Source organism: Sabethes cyaneus, chromosome 3 (genome assembly GCF_943734655.1).
Source record: "Sabethes cyaneus chromosome 3, idSabCyanKW18_F2, whole genome shotgun sequence".
Taxonomy (NCBI): Eukaryota; Metazoa; Arthropoda; class Insecta; order Diptera; family Culicidae; genus Sabethes; species Sabethes cyaneus.
Window position 1 is genome coordinate 133,731,874 of NC_071355.1, and position 24,101 is coordinate 133,755,974.

Sequence of the window (24,101 nt, forward strand, 5' to 3'; positions counted from 1 at the left end):
CCCATGCATGTATATTAACATATTGGCGAATTCGTCTATGTACGAGAGTCGCGAACTAATTTGGCGAAACGCAGAAGAAGATGTTTGGGTTCAGTGCTCAGTTCAAATGATTTGGCCAACATATTGTTAATTTCGAGTTGAACATACATCATTTATGCACATGTATACGCATCGATGCCATTCTTCATTATCCTTTATCAATGTTAAAAGATACAATGATATCAAAACAGAAGTAGTTTTAGATAAATATCTGCGAATAAAATTGAAGTTTTTGCGATACTTTCATACTGAACAAAATTTAGTGTAATATCTTTAAAGATTTTTATCAAATTACTGACAAAGAAAATGTTTTAAATGCGAGTATCGATCTATGAAGAAGTTCAAATATTCGTATCGATATTATTGAAAATTAAACGTAAACATTTATCGTCACAAAGCTTTATTTTTGTATACAGAACTACAAAGGAATTTCACGAGTGGTATACCGGGTTGTTTCAAAAATCTTCCAGGAGATTAACTATAGCAGTTATTTCAATGACTTTTTTTAGAAATAAATTTGTTAAAATACAAGTCGAAAAATCGACTTTTTTAAGCTCCTCAACTGTGTAACTGTAACCAAAATATTTCGGGAGATCTATGCTTTAAAAAAATATTTAAACTTGAAATAATAAATGCGTAAAATTGGTTATTCTCAAAAAAAAAGAGTTTCAAAATATGTAAATAAAATTAGATTTTATGAAGCTCATCTTAACCTGGCCATGTAGTGATAATTCTATGTTTCGAGTTTTGGGGTGTATTTAGCGTCTCTCAATGATAGTTGTACTGGTTTTTTATTTCGTAATTTCGCAAAAACATTTACACCGATCGTGTACCGATTATTAGAAAATGTATTAATACTTATGAACACTAAGAAAATCCTTAAATTTGGCGCAAAAATTCAAGTTAACATTGCATTTCGATTTAAAAGCGTCAATTCAAGGAAAGAAAGATGAATACATGTAGAATATAAACAGTAAGATTTTTTTTACTTTTTTCTGTAAATTAATTTTACTTTGTTCTTTGATGGATTTAAATGGTTCATTTGTTGAATGCCGCTGTAGCTACTTGTATTGAAAATAATTGGATTTTAAATAATAAATGTTTTTTTTTGAAGCGCAGCTCAGTTCAAACCTCTTTCACGAGTCTTAAGATAGGTAAACATTTATCTGCAGATTCAATGTGCAAAGTTTCTGCTTACTAGTACTCACCATTCCACTATGGCCCCCACTACAGCCAATTTCGTTTCCTTTCAGATTATGCCGCAGTTGTGGGGTTGCCGACATATTTGTTCAGTTGAGTAAAAGAATCTGCACGTTAAAGACGCATACGCCACGTGTTCACAGATTTCAATTGCGGTGAGTTCTTGTTGATTCATTATTACATTCCGCTTTGAGGGTGATTAAATTTAAGTGTCTGTGAAACAACAGTTATACATTCACAGTTTATTTTGCAATAATATGAAGTTGCACTTCACACTGTTTTAGAGCGTCGTTATCATGAAAAGAAACGTAGAAGAAATGCAATAATATCTATATATATTCTATTCTATATTTGCATAATTACTATTAGGGTAATGTTTGTCTATAATACTATCAATGGAACAAAAAATAATCAGTCAGAGAACAAACAAGTCTAAAAGTAAAACAAATTGATAAAGTTACCAAAAGTAAATCTTAAGGTATATAATGTGAGTTCTGTGTCAGCATGCGCTGTAAAGAAGGAAAATCAAAACAAAAGTGAAAATTTATGCTGGGCATATGAAAATAGTTTCGGCAGGCTTCTAAGTATTTGCTGTATTTTAATTTTGAGCTTGAATCTGAATTTTTCTTTAAATAGTTTTGATTATTGATGGGGTCACCTTAACACACTAAATGCAACTGTTATAACTCGTATTTCTGCAACTTTGACATTTTTGTCGCTTGAAACGCTGTTTTGCTTTCATTAAAAAATCTGTAACAATCACAATTAATAATTTTCAATTTACAATATTTATCTTGATAATTGTATTTTATTCTATCATTTCTTGAAGGAAAAGTTTATTGTGCCTGGAAAACGTTTTTTTGGTAAAGTTTAGTCGCTGAATTTAGTACGCGTGTTTTGTATAGACGATTGGAATTCACAATACAGTGAACTCTCGGAAAAGTTAACTCTCTGAAAAGTTGTTCAGAAAATTTAAGTGAATATTAGCTCTCATGCAACACTCTAAAAAGTTAATTTTTGGCTGAACTTTTCTGAGAGTTTGAATTTATTGGTTGTCCAAAGCGTTCATTCACACAGGTGTGTGTGACCCATTCCATAATCGATTAACTTTTCCGAGAGTCCACTGTATTGTGAAAAGTTAGCTGTCATAGTAACAAGTTTAACAATGCTTGTATATAGATAGTACGATTTACTGAAATTGTGAAATCGCGGTGGCACGACTCTTACGACATCATGCTAAAAAAATATTTTCACAGTTAATAGTTATCGATATTCGGTTTTCTTTCGGTTCTAGCCAATCGATTTATGAATTAATAGAAAACAAAAATTTTAGAATATGGAATTGCTTTAAAAATTTACGAGAAAATCATATGGAATCATATGGAAAGGTGCTCGAACACGTCAAAAATTATGGGCTAACATAAAAACCAGCACACAGAATTGCAAGATGGTAATGAGAAGAATATAGAAAGGCACATAAAAAGTGTTCAGGGCTTTAATTAAAACAATGATACATTTCAAAAGAAATTTAAATATAGTTGGTGGTGCAATCGTGTAAAATGTCACGCGTAATTTTGAAGATCTCGTGTACGCGTATATTTTTGTAGAAGGAATCATCGTTCTAGGCGGTAGGGATTTCGTGATATAGACGTCACATATCTGAAAAAATCCGATTTTACGACTTTTTTTTACTAAAATCCCTCCTTGTAAAAGGTCCCCACCACCAAGTCGCCATTCGAAATTTTATCATTTAGTCCATTAAATTATCTTTCTGAAATATCTAAAAAATCGGAAATCCGACAAGTTTTCGCTGAGACATAGCAGTTCGAATTTTGGTGTCAAATTGGTCGCGAAAGAAGTAGATTAATTCTTTAAAAAATAAAAAATTTATAGCTTCTCAAAGTGGACTGGGTCAAATTGACCTCAAGGTACAGACTAAGGGTTGAATTGTTTCCAAATGCACATAGAAATAGCCCTGAGTTCTATTGAGAATTGAACGTGTACAATTACTACTTTGAAAAATGCCACATATAATGCATGTAGCATGTATACATTAAGCATCGTATTATTACATCTTACATGCATGGATACATGCCACTATCACTACAAAGAGACTACTTACTCTGATTTTTTAACCCTGAGGGTCTATTAGACAGATCTACTACATCTGTTCGGAATGTATTTGACAATAAATTTGGTTATTTTAGCAGTTTGCCATTTGTGACTGATGGCTTAGCCTAATTGTTTAAAATAGACGTTCTTTGAAAATCAAATGGTTGATTGAGTTCACCAAACGCTGAACTGGTAAAAAAGAGTAAAACATGGTTTTAACCTTGAGTACATTTTTTTTTCTAAAAACCAGCAGCTCTCTCCGTTTTTATAAAGTTTACAACTACAATGCAATTTGAGGACTGCCAGACTTCGTACTGACGAAGTTTGCCGGATCAGCTTGTATTCATGTAAGGGCAAATCTGGTCATCTCACTTTAAACTTACATAAAGAATTCATGTATATATTCAATATATCCGGATTGATTTGCAATTTCATAAAAAATAGTTTATATACAAGCGGTGTGATTCAGCCTATCTGGTAAACCATTTTTTTAAATTTCTAATTATATGGATTCTATTCTTCGTATTGCCGCAAATTAAACCGTGTTGTACATAAATCGTAAATCTCGGATGACCTTTGTCACAATCTCGTGTTTTGTAAGTTTCTGAGGAGTTCATGGGTGTTTTAATATACAAATTTTCCTCACAGCAAAGTAGAAAACAACTCCCCCCATTGCTTAACCTGATAAAATATAGCAGATAGCATTTAAATATTCGCCATCATTACAAAGCATTTCGCCGAATACCATTTTGCGGAACACCAATTCTCGGTTGACTATAACGCGGAATATAGAGTTTCGCAGAATACCATTTCGCAAAAACCTTACGCGGGATGTACCATTTCACGGAAAATCTTTTCGTATAAAGTACCATTTCGCAAAGGTGACCCAACTGAAGGAAGGTAATAGAGGTCAGTAGATCTAGGAAAATAAATAACCCTAGATAGAGGTGATCTCTACGGGGGGCTGCCCCCCACAGTGGCCGGCAGTGGGGGAGGGATCTCTAATCATCATAAGAACCTTCCCTGGCACCAAAAACCCCAACATGCAAATTTTCACACCGATCGGTTCAGTAGTTTTCCGATTCTATAAGGAACATACGGACAGACAGAAATCCATTTTTATAGGTAGGGGAAGGCTGTCCAGAACGCACCGGTGGGGTAGAATGGCACATGCTATTAATTGTTTAAAAACGCGAAAACTATTTAGTAAAATTATGGATGCGCATTTTATTTTGGTGTAAAACAAACTAATTCATAATTGTGTAGCATGTAGAAGCATCACACAGTGCCACATCCAATAAAATTAAACGATTATCCGCGATCCCATTCCACATGTAAGAAATCTCGGTTTTCCCTTAAGCTTTTACCACTAGTCGGTATGCAAATTTCATAATAAATACAGTCTATCTAATTGATATACTATCATACTCGATGATTCATCATAAAAACGGCATTAACTAGGCATTTTTTCACATAAATTGCAAGAAACCTCAAAATACAAAACAGGGGTAGAATGCACCACAGCGGGCTCGAACAGTTATAAAATATTTTTAAGTATTTAGTTGTAGTAGTAGTAGTAGTAGTAGTAGTAGTAGTAGTAGTAGTAGTAGTAGTAGTAGTAGTAGTAGTAGTAGTAGTAGTAGTAGTAGTAGTAGTAGTAGTAGTAGTAGTAGTAGTAGTAGTAGTAGTAGTAGTAGTAGTAGTAGTAGTAGTAGTAGTAGTAGTAGTAGTAGTAGTAGTAGTAGTAGTAGTAGTAGTAGTAGTAGTAGTAGTAGTAGTAGTAGTAGTAGTAGTAGTAGTAGTAGTAGTAGTAGTAGTAGTAGTAGTAGTAGTAGTAGTAGTAGTAGTAGTAGTAGTAGTAGTAGTAGTAGTAGTAGTAGTAGTAGTAGTAGTAGTAGTAGTAGTAGTAGTAGTAGTAGTAGTAGTAGTAGTAGTAGTAGTAGTAGTAGTAGTAGTAGTAGTAGTAGTAGTAGTAGTAGTAGTAGTAGTAGTAGTAGTAGTAGTAGTAGTAGTAGTAGTAGTAGTAGTAGTAGTAGTAGTAGTAGTAGTAGTAGTAGTAGTAGTAGTAGTAGTAGTAGTAGTAGTAGTAGTAGTAGTAGTAGTAGTAGTAGTAGTAGTAGTAGTAGTAGTAGTAGTAGTAGTAGTAGTAGTAGTAGTAGTAGTAGTAGTAGTAGTAGTAGTAGTAGTAGTAGTAGTAGTAGTAGTAGTAGTAGTAGTAGTAGTAGTAGTAGTAGTAGTAGTAGTAGTAGTAGTAGTAGTAGTAGTAGTAGTAGTAGTAGTAGTAGTAGTAGTAGTAGTAGTAGTAGTAGTAGTAGTAGTAGTAGTAGTAGTAGTAGTAGTAGTAGTAGTAGTAGTAGTAGTAGTAGTAGTAGTAGTAGTAGTAGTAGTAGTAGTAGTAGTAGTAGTAGTAGTAGTAGTAGTAGTAGTAGTAGTAGTAGTAGTAGTAGTAGTAGTAGTAGTAGTAGTAGTAGTAGTAGTAGTAGTAGTAGTAGTAGTAGTAGTAGTAGTAGTAGTAGTAGTAGTAGTAGTAGTAGTAGTAGTAGTAGTAGTAGTAGTAGTAGTAGTAGTAGTAGTTGTCGTTGTCGTTGTTGTTGTTGTTGTTGTTGTTGTTGTTGTTGTTGTTGTTGTTGTTGTTGTTGTTGTTGTTGTTGTTGTTGTTGTTGTTGTTGTTGTTGTTGTTGTTGTTGTTGTTGTTGTTGTTGTTGTTGTTGTTGTTGTTGTTGTTGTTGTTGTTGTTGTTGTTGTTGTTGTTGTTGTTGTTGTTGTTTTTTAGCGACACTTTATACCTGGTAGTGCATTCGTGTCGGGTAATTTTAGTGTTTCTTCTCCTTCATTTTGTACCTCTAGTTTCGATTCTTCTTTTCAGATTTATTTTTATTTTTGAACAACCCTTAATTTACAGGTATGAAGGTCTGTGCGAGAGACACGGACGCGTTCAGGTAGAACTACGAATGTAGATAACATTCGACAATACATGGCAACTTTTGGTTAAAAAAAACTTACACAATAATATCGAAATGAACTTTTATGAGACAAGTTTGAATGAAAAAACGAGTGAATGAAAAAAAAAGTGCTTTTACATTTATTAAAACTCAAAATACTTATCGATCATCAAATATAAACTTCACAACTCTTCACGTAGCATGTATCGCCAATTTTAATTGGCGATATTTAGTAATTTTATTAAAAATTAATTTGGTTCTATGAACCGCAGACGATGAGAATTCGCAATATTTATGGAATATCAAAATTAATGTACAGTAACACCTCGATGTTAAGCAACTTTTATTAACTACTAGCTGAGTGCCCGATCTTACTCGGGGCGCCTTTGTCTCACAGTCACTTGTACATCAGTTATTGTAACCGAAATGCTTATAATGCAAAAATATAACGCTTGTTCCTCTTTTGGACGTTACTTCCCATTTGTCAGCTCCCCCTCTTTTGTCTACCTGGCCACTTACACATCTGTATCTTTACGAAAATCCCTATAAAACCCTATAAAGAAAGAGAAACCAAGACATTTATCCTATTTGCACCTTCCGCTAACAATGGCCACCTCACCCATAGGTAATGAATAGTTTTGTTATTGTACTTTTCAAAAAAAAGTAGAAGGCGCAACATTGTTTCTTGCATGGTTTTTAGTTTCACCACCAGGAGCAAGTATGCACAAATTATTGGCCGAACCCACTCTGGAACATGCCACATAAAGTTGACCATGGGAAAAAACATGGTGTTTTCAGATCAACTCCACACTGTTTGAATGATTGCTCCTGTGACTCAAATAGAGTCGACCAGCAACACTTAGCACTAATGGTCGAACACTTTTTATACGGGTCACTTTGATTTGGCGCATAATTATACTTGACAAATCTACAGTTGCGAGCATTGCCGTTTAGTGTTTCGTATTTTGATTTTTTCTGTTGTACGGACAAATTGTTACAGTCATGTGGGCGTTACTCCCCTTTCCTGTCAGCAACCTCCTGTCATCAGCTACTTCTTTTGTCCCACCGTCACTTAAGGAAGAACCGTCCAAACATTTCGGAGTCTTCCCCTTGTTACTCCCCCCCCCTATTGTCAACCCCTTCAGTTCTGATTCCCTTATATCAAGGAACATGTATGAAAGTTTGATAAAGAATGGTCAAGGCGTTTCGGAGTTATCGTCTCCCCCCTATTAGTACCACCCGCCTTTGTCAACCCCCGGTGCTGATTCCCTTATGTCAAAGAACATGTGTGCCAAGTTTGATAAAGAACGATCCAGGCGTTTCGGAGTTATGGCCTCCCCCCTGTTAGTGACCCTCTCCCCTATCAGGGAACCTACTCCCCACGTTTTTGTTAACCCTCCAGTGCTGATTCTCATATATCAAGGAACATGTGTGCCAAGTTTGGTGGAGATCGGTCAATGCGTTCTGGAGTTATGGTGGAACATACAAACATACAAACATACTCACGCTCACTTTTATACATATAGATTTCGTTACGTTATATTGAAGCAAAAATATAAGGTACCCCGGGGCAAGTGGGAACGGAGTCCATAACTCTCTTCAACCGAACCTTTCTAGAAATGAAAGATACAACTCAAACGCATGCATTAAAATTATTGCAGGGCAAAAGTACGATTCACGGACGGAGCAAAAGTGCGATTCATGGACGAGAAAACTGTGTTGCTCATCAATATGTCGTTGGATAGAAAAATATTCAACAATTTTATTTTGTTACGATTTTAATCATTATTCAATTGCAAAGATAAATTTTTAAACTTTAACAATCACATGCAAGCACACTTTTGCTTCCCTTGCCCCAGACGATGATTTGATACACCTGCGATTTCGTTGGCTTCGGTTCTAAAAAATAGTAGCCAAACCAACCCGTCCCGGTCATTTTTTCCTAGTGTATCTAGACAAAGTTGATGTCCTGAAAATAAATTGCATCGAAGAAATGCCCAACCACTCCCCTTCTGTGAGCTGTTTTACCAAACAGTCACTAAAATCTAATCATACGTTGCAGTCTCATACGAACACGTAGGTAACAGAATATTATATTGTGTATTTTAACGAAGTTACTCTTGAAAAGAGGAATCAGATAAAGCTAGCGATTCTTTTGTTCCTGAATTGGTTGTAAGCATTTATTCTGGTTCATCGTACTAGTTTGATGCTAGTAATTCTTTACCTTTTTGCCTTTCTACTATAGAAATATATAGTATAAAAATAGGGTAGGACGGGGCAAAGTGTGTCAATGAAGCTTTCTAAGTCCTATGACATTATTCCAAGTTTGATAAATTTTTCTTTCAAACATCTTAGCAGTACCTTTTTCTACCAGGGATAAATAATACCCAGCAAGTTATGAGTTTCTATTTAAAAATCTTTGATATTTTTGGCACCGTCGCTTATACGATACTTCAAATGGAAAACTAGTTGTCATTTAAAAATTCAATGTATTTACCCCATATTATAGACTATTTATTATTTATTTAGGTTTACCGACTGCATACAAAAGTGATCTACAGGCTATTTATTTGCAAGCAAGCGTTAATTTCCATGTTTGTTCAAAAACATGCTTCGGGGAAAAGTGTGTCACAGTAGTCTGGGGCGAGGGGTGCGGGAATCTGCAAAACTTGCCACTGATTGACTTGAACATGCAGCTACAATTGTTTTTCACTATTTTTAACTTTACTGGGCTCTACAAATTTAAACCATCCTATTTAAGAACGTGACACTCTTTGCCCCATTGATTAACATACTTTGCCCCGGTGTTTTTCTACTACTAGAAAAAAGGGTCTTTTTCAAAGCTCTTGGAAAAATACAAAAAAACATTTTCTAATGCTCAATATTTCCAGGATTGTTTAGACAATATCCTACAAAGTTAGGTGCATAGCGCATAGCGCGGTAGAAATACTGATATTTTTTAATTTAGCACAGTTTGAGCTTAGGTGACACTCTTTGCTCCGTCTTACCCTATAGGAATTACTCGAAAAAAAAACCGGTGATCGAGGTGATCCTGTGGGCTGCGTGTCAGGTACCATTCGACTCAGTTTCTAAAACTGTGCATTTTCTGTGTGTGTGTGTGTGTGTATGTGTGTATGTGTGTGTATGTGTGTATGTGTGTGTGTGTGTGTGTGTGTGTGTGTGTGTGTGTGTGTGTGTGTGTGTGTGTGTGTGTGTGTGTGTGTGTGTGTGTGTGTGTGTGTGTGTGTGTGTGTGTGTGTGTGTGTGTGTGTGTGTGTGTGTGTGTGTGTGTGTGTATGTGTGCGTCTGTTTTTTAACGAGTAGGGAAATCTGCTCAGCACCTTAGAAGATACAGTACTATCAGACACCCTGAGAAGACAACTCAGAGATTGGACTTTGGTATCCCGACCCCCTTAATGGGGCGTGAGGATCCAGACCCACTAAAACTCTACTCGAGTCTCCAGCCTCAATCCCCCCTGGCACCACCTTATCGGTATTACTTCAGGAAGGGGCTATTGTGCTTAACGCACCCTCTTAGATAACTACTGAACTATGGTAGTTAAGCTATTTACTTGCCGTTGATCGGCTCTGCAGCGGCTTTGTAGCTCAAGTACAATCTGGGTAGCAGCCGCATTGACCGCTCCCCAGACGTCCGTGTTAGAACACATCCTTTGGACAAAGTTGTCCGGAGTAGTGTCTTGTCCGCTCACTGCCTGCATGTTGCTTCTCGCGCCCACGAAACAAAGGCATATTTTCTTCTTCATCGCACGAAAAAACGTAGGAAATTTGGCTGGAAGGACTACTTTAATGATAAAAAGCATTTATATAGATCTCAGCTCACTTTGATTGATCGCGTATGATAGAAAACAAATTAAAATATTAGGGCCTAACTAGTAGTGCATTGTGTGTCATAAAAATGCTGATATTTTTAATAATTTGTGTTGGAAAGGACGGGAATAGGCAATTACGACGAAGCAGCGACATACTCTATTTCAATTTATTTTAAATCATATTTTTTGGGTATAATAGTTTAGATGTCGTGCTGTTTATTGTGTGAGTATAGGATACATTATTGTTGGGTATGATTTAAAAGTCCGATTATTTTCACATCTTGATATATATTGATATAAAGGACTAATCCTGGTCATCTAACTTTTAACTTACACTTCATTTCAGAATTCATTTAAATTAATTTTAGTAAATTAAATTAATCAAGTAATTTTTTTATATGGATTAACAAATAAATTTTTTTTAATTACGTGCGTCTGTTTATCTCACTGTTCCCAATAGGAATGTTTTATAAAATAGTGAAATAGTGGTGTTAGCAAACAATTAGATTGTCATAAGTTTTTTTTATCTCATTACTATGTGATGCCATGTAGTAAATTTAATTTAAATTAAGTGTGCGATTTGCTGTTGAAAATCACCTGAAAATGATTGCAATAAAATTTACTTTACCCGTCTCAAAAATGACTTTTGTTGAAAAATATATTTAAAAATTAACAAATTTTTCTCAAACTACATTGTGTGATACACTCTAGTCTTTTTTTACACGGTTTGTTTTTTTCGATAGCTCAAGAACGGTGCAACTGAGGGACCATTTACAAACTACGTGACGAATGTCGGGCCTCTCCCAAATGTATTGAGAAATAAATGAATGGTCCTTAAGTTGCCCCGTTCTTAATAATCGAAAAAACAAACCGTGTAAAAAAAGTACTTGAGTGTATAGGTTTACAAATTTCATTTTCCAGGAGAATATCATGATTCTTCAATGCTTGCTTTATAGCGAAGTTATTCCCGTTGTCTCATTGTTTACTACTCTCCCCTATATGAAAACAAAACTTGCACTAAAGATGTTCCTAACTAAAACTGAATTTTACGTCCCACGTATACTAAAAACACTGACGAACTACGAACATAGAAGAAAATTCTTCAAAAACCATCGTCCTGCACATTTTGCTTGCATTTGCAGGGTTTTGTACTGTAGGTTTTTTTACATTTGCAGGGTTTTACACTGAAGGTTTTTACATTTGTATGGTATTAAACTGGAAACTCGAAGCAACACTCGAGCGCAGCGGTGTGTCCATGTTGCGAAACATGCTTTTTTTAAAAATAAGTGGTTTTTGAATGGACGATGGAATTAACGTCTCGTCTGTTTGTCTGTGCTAAAAAAATTTCAATTTCAATATTCAAAAGACTACCCGTTATTACGCTTCGTATGATCCTTTAAATAGAGTATCACTGTCGAATTACATTATATCGAGGTAAACGTTATGTTATATCGAGTTACGTTATATCGAAGTTACTTTAATCGAGGTTCATTTCAATATTAAAAATTTTCAATTTCAATACTCAAAAGACTACCCTTTATTACACTTCGTATGATCCTTTAAATAGAGTATCACTGTCGAATTCGAGATTATTTTGTGAGACAAAAATTTCTATTAGAACAAATATGTTGTTATACCCCATATATTTTGCATCAGATCATCCATCTCGTGCATCGCAATTTAATTATTCGTTGTGTAATCACTTCAGCTTACTTAACTCACGTCAGCGTCGAATACACCTTGTGGTAATTGCATCTTGTGCCGCTTTCAAAATATGTTCAGCATATTGAGTTATGCGCATTTGGCCTTTTTCGTCAAAGCAATACTATATACGCGTTATATACACTCGAATGCCTATTAAACGTTTGTTTGTGCACCGACGAGGAATCAGGTAGGTACAAACAGAAAAGTTTTTTAAAGGCATACACGAAACATACTCGGTGATGCTGGAATACAGGTTTGTGTTCAAAAAGCATTTTAGCGTTTAACCCTTTTTAACCTGGCAGTTGAAATTTCAAATTTTAGCCACACTAGCACTAACAATTTTTATCATATTGATATTTCAAGTTATGTCAAGTTATTTTGAAAATAGATTCACATTTTAATGCATGTAGAACTTGCAATGTAAAGAAATATATAGCAAGATCTTTATAAAATAATATTAGTTATTTTCAGTAAGTTTAAGAAAGTCTATTATAGGTACTAGTTTTCTTCTGTAATTTCGTAGTCCACGCTTTGATAATGTTAACGCGTATTTCCTGTTCCCTGTTATTCTTTTGCACTTAAATTTAGTCTGATTTTGTGTGTTTTTTAGTATGTTATCAAAAATCATTAAGTAACTATGTGCCTCTCAAACTATAATTGTCCGGTTCAAGAGTTTTATTTATTCCTTGCTATAATGCAACTCTGTATGAAACTGTGGAAAGACAATAAACCAAAAAAAAAAGTGAAAATTAAACATAGAAGTAAATCAAACGTGTGTGAACAAGCTAGTAGACAACAAATAAATCTTTATGCCCAGAAAAGTAAAGTAAAAAATATGAAGGTCTGTGGCTGTACGCTGCGCTAACGTAGAACTACGAATGTAGATACGATTCGATAACACTGGACATTTTTCAAATGTTCCACAGTTTGTTGCGCAAAGTGATAACTTTGTTAGATGAGGTCGAGATTATACTTCCCAAATGCCTACATTTTGTGTATTAGTTTCTTCTAATTTGTAGTTCTATAACGAATTAAGCCACCAAGTCACAATCACACATCCTTTGGTGATTGGCGGTGATACCACAGTTTCTAGATTTTTGAGTGGCTTGTAGTACCAGGTAACTTTAAATAACTTGCTAGAAACTACACACCAGTTGTCAATCGATATAGGGGAACTGGGGGGAAAATGAACACCCTTAGCAATTTCGCCATTTGCTTCCCCAGGAACCAACCAAATGCTGAACGCACTACATGAATTGAAAGCTGGATTCATATTCCATGTAGCAAAATATAAAGATATGTTTGAAAAAAGACGATTTGTCATGAAAAATTCCTTATTTCCGAAAGCGTTACATTCGAGCCTGATTTTTTCGTGTGGGTAAAATGAACATGCAGTGAGGGCAAAATGAACATGTCATGGAAAACTAAAGTTAACATGCAGCTTGGATAAATTAAACATTATTTTACCTTATCATTGTTCTACATAAGCTGTAGATAATCAACAAGGCTGCTGGAATTAAAATAGGACTCCACAAAGTTAACATAATGTAACTTCGCCAGGTTCAAACAATGCTTGACTTTCAACTCGCTTCATCGGTCATTTTCCGTCATTTTTCGAGAAACTTCATCATTTTTATTGATTGAATTGTAATTAGGTCCTGGCTGCTGATAAATGGAAAATAAAACATCATGATACACACTGTTCATTTTGCCCCCATAGTGAAGTGTTCATTTTTCCCCCAAAACACCAATTGTTTTCTAGTGTTTATTATAAACAAACAGTTGATAAAAATATTTGGAATTTTCGACAGATCCGCAGGACAGTGATAAGCAAACAACACTAAATGATACAAATAGTCGAAATTCAATTTGTTTCGCCAAAAAAGCTTATATACTAATAGTGGAAATTAACATCGGCGTCAGATTTCAACAAATATTTTTTACTTTTTCAATTTTTTTCACTTTAGAACGTTTATGATCACCACATATTGTCTCAAATAGCTTGAAATACTTCTAGGAGAAGATACCTACTGATATGGAACAGATTTTAATCGGTTTACTGGGAATTTGGCTACCTGTTCATTTTACCCCCCTGTTCATTTTACCCACAGTTCCCCTACGTTTATGAGTTAAAAAAAACTTACTCAAAGCATAAAATATTTGTCATTAAACGCAAAATGCAAAACAGTAAATAATAATCAATTAATCAGTGTTATCATTCACTAAACTAATTCACTCTTATTAATTTATTCGAAAATAGTTAAACACGCCATTTATTATAGCTTTGAACTATCATATAAAATGCTAATTAAAATCACGCAGGTTGGAAGATTTTCAATAATTATTATCGTTCTAAGTACATTGGAGGTTTTCTTGGCACTCTGCTTTTCAGTTATTTTTATACTTTGCAGCCAATAAATCAAAAGCTAGTTGTATCTTCAAACAATTAGTGGACTGTAATAATTTCGCAAGACATAAAAACGCGTCTTCTTCGAATGAATTTAACAATACTTATGAGCTTTTATTTCTCTGTTTCGATTAGTAAATGTATTTGTGAGATATTAATCAGAGCTGCCAGTAAAGTATTTCATGGTTAGTCTTTAAATAAACACTGCAAATTTGTGCCTCATGTCACATGCTAGAATTCTACATCTACCACATTTCTATACCAGACTTCAGTTTAGAAAATGTATTTTTCTACCGTCGTCCGGGACAAGATTGTGCCAAAAAAGCATATGTTTTTGTTCTTTAGCTCAGTATACACACAATTTAGGAACTAAGTTGATTTCAGACCTGTCAATATATACTAAATTGTTTAATTAACAACAACCGTAGAGATGGTTTAGTTACCCTTCTAGGGGGTGACATTGTGCGAAAAACTTAAAGTTAAGTTAGATACCTAAACAGTGAACAGTGAACATTAGCATGTTTATGAACAATACACATTAATAACAGTATAAAGTAGTTCATATGGGGCCGTCCATGAACTAAGTGGACTATTAGGGGCCGGGGGTCGGTCAAAAACAACGTATCATATAAAAAGTATGAACGAAAATAACCCGAGGAGGTCTGAAATAACTAAAAATGAATTCGTAGTCAATGGACAGCCTTTATATAGCCAGTAGCGTTTCTAGGGTTAACAAGGGGGAGATATATGGAGGGCGTGTATCCTAAGCGGGCATACCTATTTGATCATATAACATAAGTAACCATTATTTCGTTCCAGAACCCGCGGTCGCAGAGAATGTGGCTCATTCTCACCACCCTCCCCCTCCTTAAAACTGGCAGTTTATACACGGTATAATATATTCGTCTTATATTAGAGTGTGTATTCAAAGCATCTGAAATTTCCAGAGAAAAAGTAAAAATTGGTTTAAATTATTTAGCTTAATTTTTTATGATGCTGTTTGCTCCAAAATGGATGATGCAATTTAATCTGTTAAATATTGTGCTCAATAGTAAAGAATGTGAGTGTACCTACTGGCTTGGCACAATCTCACTCCCGTGAAGCTCAAAAAGTACAAAGTTTCGAAAAATATAATTTTCGTAATCAAAACTTATCCAACGCCTAATAACCTTTCAATACATTGCAAATGATTAGTTTATATACCTTCAAAATAACAAGTTGATGCGATTCCTTGTTTGGGTTGGTTTATACGGGACAACCCTGAACTTTGAAACCCTGTTTAGGCTATGTTATGTTCATCATTTTGAATTTAGGTGACCAGTTTCTATAGATATAATAAATTTTCACAAATAAACATTTTTGGTTTTTGGCACAATCTCACACCCGTGGCACAATGTCCCCCCGGAGGGCGGTATATCGATATAATCGGTTGAAGAGGAGAGGTAGGCGCATTCTTTTCTTCAACGGTTTACTTTCAGGACATCGACTTTGTCTAGATTTAATGTTCAAACGATAAAATTGATCGCAAGTCACGAATAACCCAATGCTAGTTGAAGTGACTATAATCTAAGCAAACAAAAAATGATCGAAAGGTAGGGATAATAAAAAGAATTTCTTACGAAATTGTTTATCTTCATGACTTCAATTTGGTCCAGGTTTACTGATAATGATAATTCCAGGGATGCCATATCAGTGGTTTTCCCGCTAGATTTAGCGGGAGTTCAAGTCGGACAGCGGGACTTAATGACCAAACAGCGGCTAGCGGTAATCTAGCGGTTTTCTTAAATAACTCAGTGGGATCTCGATTTAGTGATATTTGGTAGGCAAGAAGAGTGCTGAAAAAGAGGTTGACAGCAAAACATTTCGGTTATTGACATTCCAATGTCTGCTCATGCATTGGCAAATGGTTCAGTATATTCTGTTGATTAGAAAACTCCGTGGTTTTTGCCTAGAATGGGATGAGTTCTGACAAATACGCATTAGAACTAACTGAAAAAGAAGACCACCAAACCAATTTGTTTTGCATATTCCCAATTTTTCCACAAATTAATTCGTTGTCAAAGGCAAAATCCAACTGATTCATGAATTGGACACAAAACAGCACTTATGTATCTATATTGTATATATATTTATATGATAACAAACCTAAAACAAATCGGTACATTTTTGCTAAAACAAAATATCAGCGAGAACAAAGAGCCGATGCGCTTTGCAGATATTTTTGATTTTTGGGTGCTTATAAAGATTGAAACATGTTTTCCTTTGTCACCAAAAACCATAACCATTTGCCAGCGTTGCTGAAATTTTGCACGATTTTTATCATAGAATTTGTACTAAAAGCTTCTTTCGAAATGTTTGCATGTGTTCTTAGACTCCTTAATCTTAAAATGCTTGCGGAATTTCGTAGTAAACTGTCATTATATGAGAGATAACAAGATATTTCTTTTTCTGTTTCCTGAAGCCAAAAACTTCGTCAACATGAATGCAGCAAATTTGCATAATGTTCATTTAATTGCAACCTCTCAATTTTAGCAGATCATCTTAATTTCAAATGCAAGCTTTACTGAAATAAATATTTTTTAATTTTTATTCTGCACCAGAAACGAAAAAATAATATGACTTTTGATTCAGCGGGATTTCTAGCGGGAAATGGGCAATCGACCTGGAAACACTGAATAATTCCTGTTCTGTTGGAAAGCAACGGTTCGGTCGTTTTTTTTAGAATTGAAGTAAACGAAACCGCAGGTGTATTACTTTGTCGTACCGGGCCTGGGAAGGAAAAGAGTGCTTCCATGTGATTGGCTGATTCCTTCGTTTTGACGTAGGTCGTTTTTTGGTCGTTATGAACTTTTGCTAACTGCGATAGATCAGGCGATTCGGTATGAGTATAAGAAATGTACATAACATTTACATTTACACCGTCATTCGGGGATGCTTGCAACACCGGGGTTATTTGCAGCACTTCTGCGCATCGCGCTTTTGAAAGCCCTAACACATTTGTTTGTAAACATAACCATTTGTAGTCAATGGGGTTTTAAAGAAGGGACGTTTACCTATTGTTTAGTTAACTTTAATCCATTATATCATTGTTTTGCTTGTTTTTATACGATTGGAAACTAATTTCACCTTCAGAATAGCAAAAATGAAAGTGCAAAGTTGCGTCAGTTCATTGACATGAAATTATTTTTTATCGTTTGGTTCCTGTGCACAATTAGTGCATCATATAAGCTAACAAATAGCAACTTTAAGCTTTGTTTATATTTTGAACTTGGGAAGTAACGATGAATTCGTGTTGTTACTTCCAATATGGCGCGGCTTGAACACTTGTAAAATAGTTAACTATCGCAATAGACCGTATGTATAAAGTAAGTTTGCATGTGTACGATGTTATTTTGTCTACTGCCATCTCCAGAAAAATTCCACGTGCCTTGAAACGGCAATTTGCAGTTCGCCGACATGCTGCATTATCTTTAAAAAATAATATCTTTAAAAATAATATCTTAAAAAAGCGATAGACACAAATGGGAAACAAAACATGCTTCCAGTATCTCTAGTAAAATACACTCAAAATATCTAAAAATAGTCATTCGCGGTTTGAAATCAAATTTAAAATCATAAGAAACGCAAATCATAAAAGTGTTGCAAGTAACCCCGTTTACTGGGTAACTTGCAACACCCCTATTTTCGGTTCATTCTAAAAATTCATTTTGTTGATATTTTTACCTTTGTTATACTATAACAAAGGTTTAGGAATTGGTCGAAAAACACGAAATTGATCCGAGGCCCGGAGGGCCGAGCCACATATACCAATCGACAGGGTTCGACGAACTGAGCAATGTCTGTGTGTGTGTGTGTGTGTATGTGTGTATGTATGTGCGGGGCGCATCTTTTCTATCGCCTGTTTCTCGGAGATGGCTGAACCGATTTGTTCGCTATTACTTTTGTTTGAAAGGTATTATTGCCTAGTATATCACTATTGAATTAGTTCGAGGTCCGACATTTCGTTTAAAAGTTATAAGTAAAAACGTGAAAATTACGTGACACGATTTTCTCCGGAACCAAGTGACCGATTTCAACGATCTTGGTATCGAATGAAAGCTCTTGTTAACGCTAAATTTTTCGGGTAAATTTTATTGAAAACAAACAAGTAGTTTAAAAGTTATCCTAAAAAAACCTGTTTTGACAAGGTAATAATTATCGCCTGTTTCTTAGAGATGGCTAAACCGACTTAGGCGCTATTAGTCTCATTTGAAAGGTAACATAGCCTAATAGATCACTATTGATTATTGATTTGAAAGTTACGAGCAATTGAATACAACACATTAAAATTTATAATAATTTATAACCATTTCATCTAAGATGATTTATCTAGTTTGAATTATTTTGACATCAGATTAGAGATTTTAATGCTGCAAATATATCTGCAAAATTTCAGTAGAATTGGTTTTGCCGATCAAAAGATATTAACCCTCCAACACTCGCGCCAACTTTTGTAATACGGGTTATTCGCGCGCACAATGGCCCAAAGCCAAAAAGACATGCGCACTAGAGTTTTGACCGGGAAAACTTGGTTTTAGGTTTATGGAACCTTTGGAAGAATCTCTTGAAATTGAAAGTTCTATCGTCTGGTGCAATTTAAATTTTGATTAATCCCCCTAAAAGTGGAATAAAAAAATTATTTTTCTTCAGTTTCAATATAACACATTGATGTATTCTGCAAAGTTTTAGAGTATATTATTACAAGAAATTTTGCTGAAGATAGTAACCCCCTATCTCTTCAGCGAAGCTAGAAAAATATTATTTATTGTATATGAGTTAGTGAAATTAGTTTTTTATTTTAGCTCTTTTCGTAATTGTTGTATGACTTTTTCATGTATTACAAAGTTGCACAAATAGTAAAAATACACAACTTTGCTGAATACAGTATACCTCTATGTTTGCTTGTTTAGGAACTGAAGAACTTTGATTATAAAAAATACCCTAATTTTGACCCCGGATTACTCGACTACCAACAGACGGATACATTTTAAACATTTTACATTATTGCTGATTGTTTTGATGCATACAGACACCATTTTTCCATATGAAGAAACGAGAGAAAATTCCAGGCCAATTCCGGTACACCTCATATGCTGATTGCTTCATTTCTGTGATGTCAGTTTATGCTGATCAATTTTCCCAACAATTTAAAGTATTAATGCATTGAATAATTTTTACATTTGGCTCATAACAAGTTTATTGAAGAATATACGTTAGTTACACAACGATTTGTAACTTTATAACAATATGGCGTTCAAAAACCTACACGTGTTATACAAAATACAACAGCGTGAGTAACGGAAGGTTAATAAAAATTAATGAAATTTATTCTAGAAAACTTTATTGGTGTGAATCAAATAGGCATTACAGGAAATTATGCATAGTTCAAAAATCTATAAACTAGACCTTTACTACGCAATGTATATGTTAAAGAATAATATTTGCTCTTACAACCTACTTTTACTTGCACTTACTCAAATTATTAACAACTTATTTATCCTTATCAGCAATTTCATGAAAAAAGGATCTATCAAAATTTATAAGTGGTCATATTTTGTAAACTTATTCAATTTTCAAAAATTTTATGTAAACCAACGCACTACGCAACGTTAACCAATAGATGGATTATACTCCGAAGACGTGTCGGTTTCTATCTCAAATAGCAACTAAGACCGTATAACAAAGGTTCCTTTCACCACTAGGTGGATTAAATCGGGTTTTTCTCATAAAACCATAAATCAAAAGTACTGACTACTATACAAGTTTTGGCTACTTACACATGGATCTAAACGGTACAGTTCAGATGTTATATCAAGTCAAGATTCAAAAGTGTTGTAAGTATCCCCGGATGACGGTATCATACTTACTGAATAATAAGATCGACTATTCGGCAGCAATTACATTTTCCGAAGCGAGTATTTAATACCTGAAATAATGAACCTTTATTGATTTGACCTGTATAGCTTTTAAATCCAGTACCATGCGGTATCGAATTCCGTACACCTAATAGAATTTGCTTGATTATATGTATTAAAAATCAGAAAGGCTGTATTCCAGACACAACTGCGTAGCTAGCGTAGAACTACGTTAGGCGGGTTTTTGCGAAGAAACCTTGACTTGTCTTTCACACCATATTGACATATGTGTGGCGTAAAATAGCGTTAAGTAAATAATAGTGCTAAATAATTGTATCGTATTTTTGGTATGTATTTTGTGTAATTTATGGTGCCAAAAACAAGTATTTTTACCAGTGCCAGAATCGAAGTACAGCCTGAATCCATTAATTGGGTCACGACTGCATTTCAGCTGATTCGCTAATTGGGCCGACTGACAGTTATTTGAAATTTTTAAACTCAAAAGTTCAATATAATTTTGACATTCAAGTTGGAGCATGGCCCAACTAACGAATACCCAAATAACGAGCCGTATTTCCCTCACGTACCCAGCTATTAACAAAATTCTCTCGTTAATATCAAACACTATTCACATACATATGTATTTTGATGATATCAAAAAATTGTTATGTTAAAATGGCTTGACTGTGCTACAGGTTGAGAAATCCAAATATTTGCAAGTCGATAATTTTTCAGATGTTCAGTACCTTACTGCCTTTTACTGAGTTGACGGTCAAATAACCATTAGCACCATTACGGATCCCTTCTGACTTGTCTTCTCCATCATTTTCGAAAGAAGGTAATGCTTGACTATTGAATATTAAAGAATTGCAGACAACTAACTGACGCAAAGCAGCAATTGAAACATTCAAAACTATTCTCGGATAAAAGAGTCGCTGATTTTCCTTACTTCGAGAATTGCTGCGTTACTTCACATGCATAAATATATCTTCAGCTGTGTTTCCTTGTAAGACAACAGTTCCGAAAAATTCTTGCAGTACCTATTCGCGACTGCGAAAGCTAAAGAGATTTTTAACCCTGTTCGCACTTACACGAAAACCCATTGTCAAAACTTGCGTGAAAACAACAGCCAAAATACTTCCTTCACTTTTTTATCACACAAAAACCAAACAAATATTAGCAACTTCGTAGTCGCGAATGTGGATACAATCTGGCAAAAGGAAAGGATTGCTGCTCACTTTTCTGTGACGTTTCACCTTCAGGACATAAATTTGGACTAGATTCAATGTTTAAAAATAAACTAGGTTGAAAGGAAGGGGTGGTTTTATGCTTTAACAAAATTGTTTACTTTCAGGACATCAAACTGGACTAGGTTTGTCACAGTCCTAAGAAATCATGTTAGGACGAGAGGACTTTATCACTCTTTTTGGCATACTTCTCAAGCACAGATATCAAATTAGTATAAGTTAGTATTGGGCATCGAAACAAAAATAATCGATGTTTTTGAATCGATGTCAATAGTCTCAAAAATATCGGCACATCGATTAAATCGAGTGTGAGACATCGATGTTAATTAAATCGATATTCGAAGTTGGCAAATGAAGGAAACGGAACAGCCGATGCTCCTAATTATTCAGCATTATTCCGACTTTTTTGCGTGTCTACTGATATGCTGACAAACCCTTATTTTTTGGCTGATATTGAGAAAAAATCCTGATTTTTTCTGACTTTAACTAAATGAATATATTGTTGCAAAAAATAAAACAAAGTGACGGTATGATGTTGTACCTTCTCGCCATTCTCCTTAATAGTCCAGTCTGTCGGTCCGCACATATGCGAAGTTCCGATAAAGTTTAGAAAAATATTCTTACTTCTACAAAAAAATTGCAGGATTTTAGCACAAAAAACACTATAGAAACAGCAACGCAGTCAACTGCGTTAATTGCGCCAATCTGAGTTGTCCTGATTTCAACGGATTAATTTTATCGGGACATCGATTTGAATCGAAAAACTAACATCGATGTGACCGATTTTCCTGTGAGCTCACATCGAAACAAAACATCGGAAAATCTATGCTGGAACATCGATGTGACATCGCCCATTACTAGTATAAGTCTAAACGTTCTATTACGACGTAAAGAATCTTCGACATATTGAGCGAGGGTATTTTGTTGCTTTTTTTTATAAACATAAAGTATTCGAAATCACAGTAAACAGATGGTGTATTTAACCGTCGTCCCTGAAAATGTATGGGATAATTTAACCTTGAAACTGTTCGGTAATTTTTACTAATTAGTGATTGAAAAAGAATGTCACAATAGAAATCACATAATTGCTACATCTTTTATGAGTCGATCGGTATCTAAACCATGAAAATCCATTCATAATTGGTAAAGCTATTAGCGTTCTTTCATTCTTTCGTGACGCTGGGTTGAATCCAAATTTTGGTTTGACATCCTGCGGTAAGACGTAGTTCTACGTCAAAACAGTGCAAAATATTAATAACAGGTCCAGACCCATTTTTTATTAGCATTATATCGATGTCAAAATTTAGGCAGTAGGCTATGAAATACAATATAAATATATACAATATACAATATAATATAAATCAAACTGCAAATATCTGTCGGATTTCCTTGTCCATTTGCTGTGTCGTTAGCAATTTGCTAAAAAAAAACACTTCCATTCAAATCAAGTGTAAAGCGTACTTGAAGTGATTTTTCTGCTTCAAATCCCGAAAATAGATTTGGATGATTATCGTTGTACAGTTATATATTTTATTCATTATAGCATTGAAATAATATTTATCCATCTTATTTAGTACTGTACGGATTTTGAATTATTTTTGCTAGTTGAATCTAAATCCGTACACCAGTGCAGTATCCTTAGTTATCCAACTTTATTCCATGTTTTGAAAAGAAAATAGAAAGGACTAAAGCTAAACACATGTCGATATACTGGAATATGGCATTTCTGAAGATATATAATGGAAAATCTTTTAGTAAAGCATCGAGATAGTTTGCAGTTCCGGTCACTACGATAAGAGCAAACATATTGAATCGGTATTCTCGAAATAACGGAGTCCCTTTCTGTAAGTTTTTAGTTTTCCGTATAATTTGCAATAAAAATTAAGAAAAACTGCTTTATACTGTTGATATATGTCAAGTTAATTTACTCTTAAAATGTAAAAAAAGTTTGCTTTAAAGCCCAATATTTCCTGAGGTATAAGCAAAAGAATGTAAGAGGATTTGGCACAAACGAGGTTTACAAAATAGAGGTGAGGTCTACTCGACACCAAACTTGATATTTTAACTTTTCGACCACGAATGAACAATTTGGTTTAAATGTGAAAATATTGATTCCAGTGTGGAGACTGTGCCTGTAAATGACTCTTAGATGAGTAACACTGAAACACAATGTACAATGCATTATGAAGAAAAGCATATTTTATCAAGCAGTCAGTCAAATAAACAAAAACAACATAGCAATTAACTTTTAACTTATTAAGATCAAGCATGCACGGATTTAGATTCGGGCGTTAGTTAATTTTAAACGTGGTGTACGGATTTTGAATCAGACATGAAAAAGTGTACGGATTTCGAATCAAAAGTTGTACATTTTGTCCTCGATTTTTTATAACTAGGAGTAATTTTAGCTTCCTGTGATTCCAAATAATGTTAAAATAAGCCACAAACTGTCAAAAGAAAATGTGATGAATTGCATATTACAATTCCATAATTTTATATTGGCCATTCTAAATTATCTAGTTCTTAGGTATACGGATTTCAATAGGGCACGGTATATCATTTTAAAAACTTAAATTAAATAATCTTCATTTCTCAAAAGAACATCTATAGAATCTAAAACCACATCGAAACGATTAATTGACGACTTGTTAGTTTTTCTACGGTCAATTCTCGTTTTATATGGAAATCCTTGATAATTTTGATTATAATATTAATCTGCAGGTTGA

General features: G+C 34.5%; 1 protein-coding gene across 2 annotated transcripts in view; it reads left to right on the forward strand.

Annotated features, from left to right (window-relative positions):
- The first annotated feature begins 1,367 nt into the window (after positions 1 to 1,367).
- The window catches only part of LOC128740423 (putative fatty acyl-CoA reductase CG5065), an 82,435-nt gene continuing 59,701 nt past the window's right edge, over positions 1,368 to 24,101 (forward strand). The window contains exon 1 of one of the 2 annotated variants that reach the window (XM_053835964.1): positions 1,368 to 1,394. The gene's annotated coding sequence lies outside the window, so the exon portion shown is untranslated. Of the gene's footprint in view, positions 1,395 to 1,604; positions 1,610 to 24,101 lie in introns of those variants that run through there. The other variant, XM_053835962.1, reaches the window with a different exon arrangement.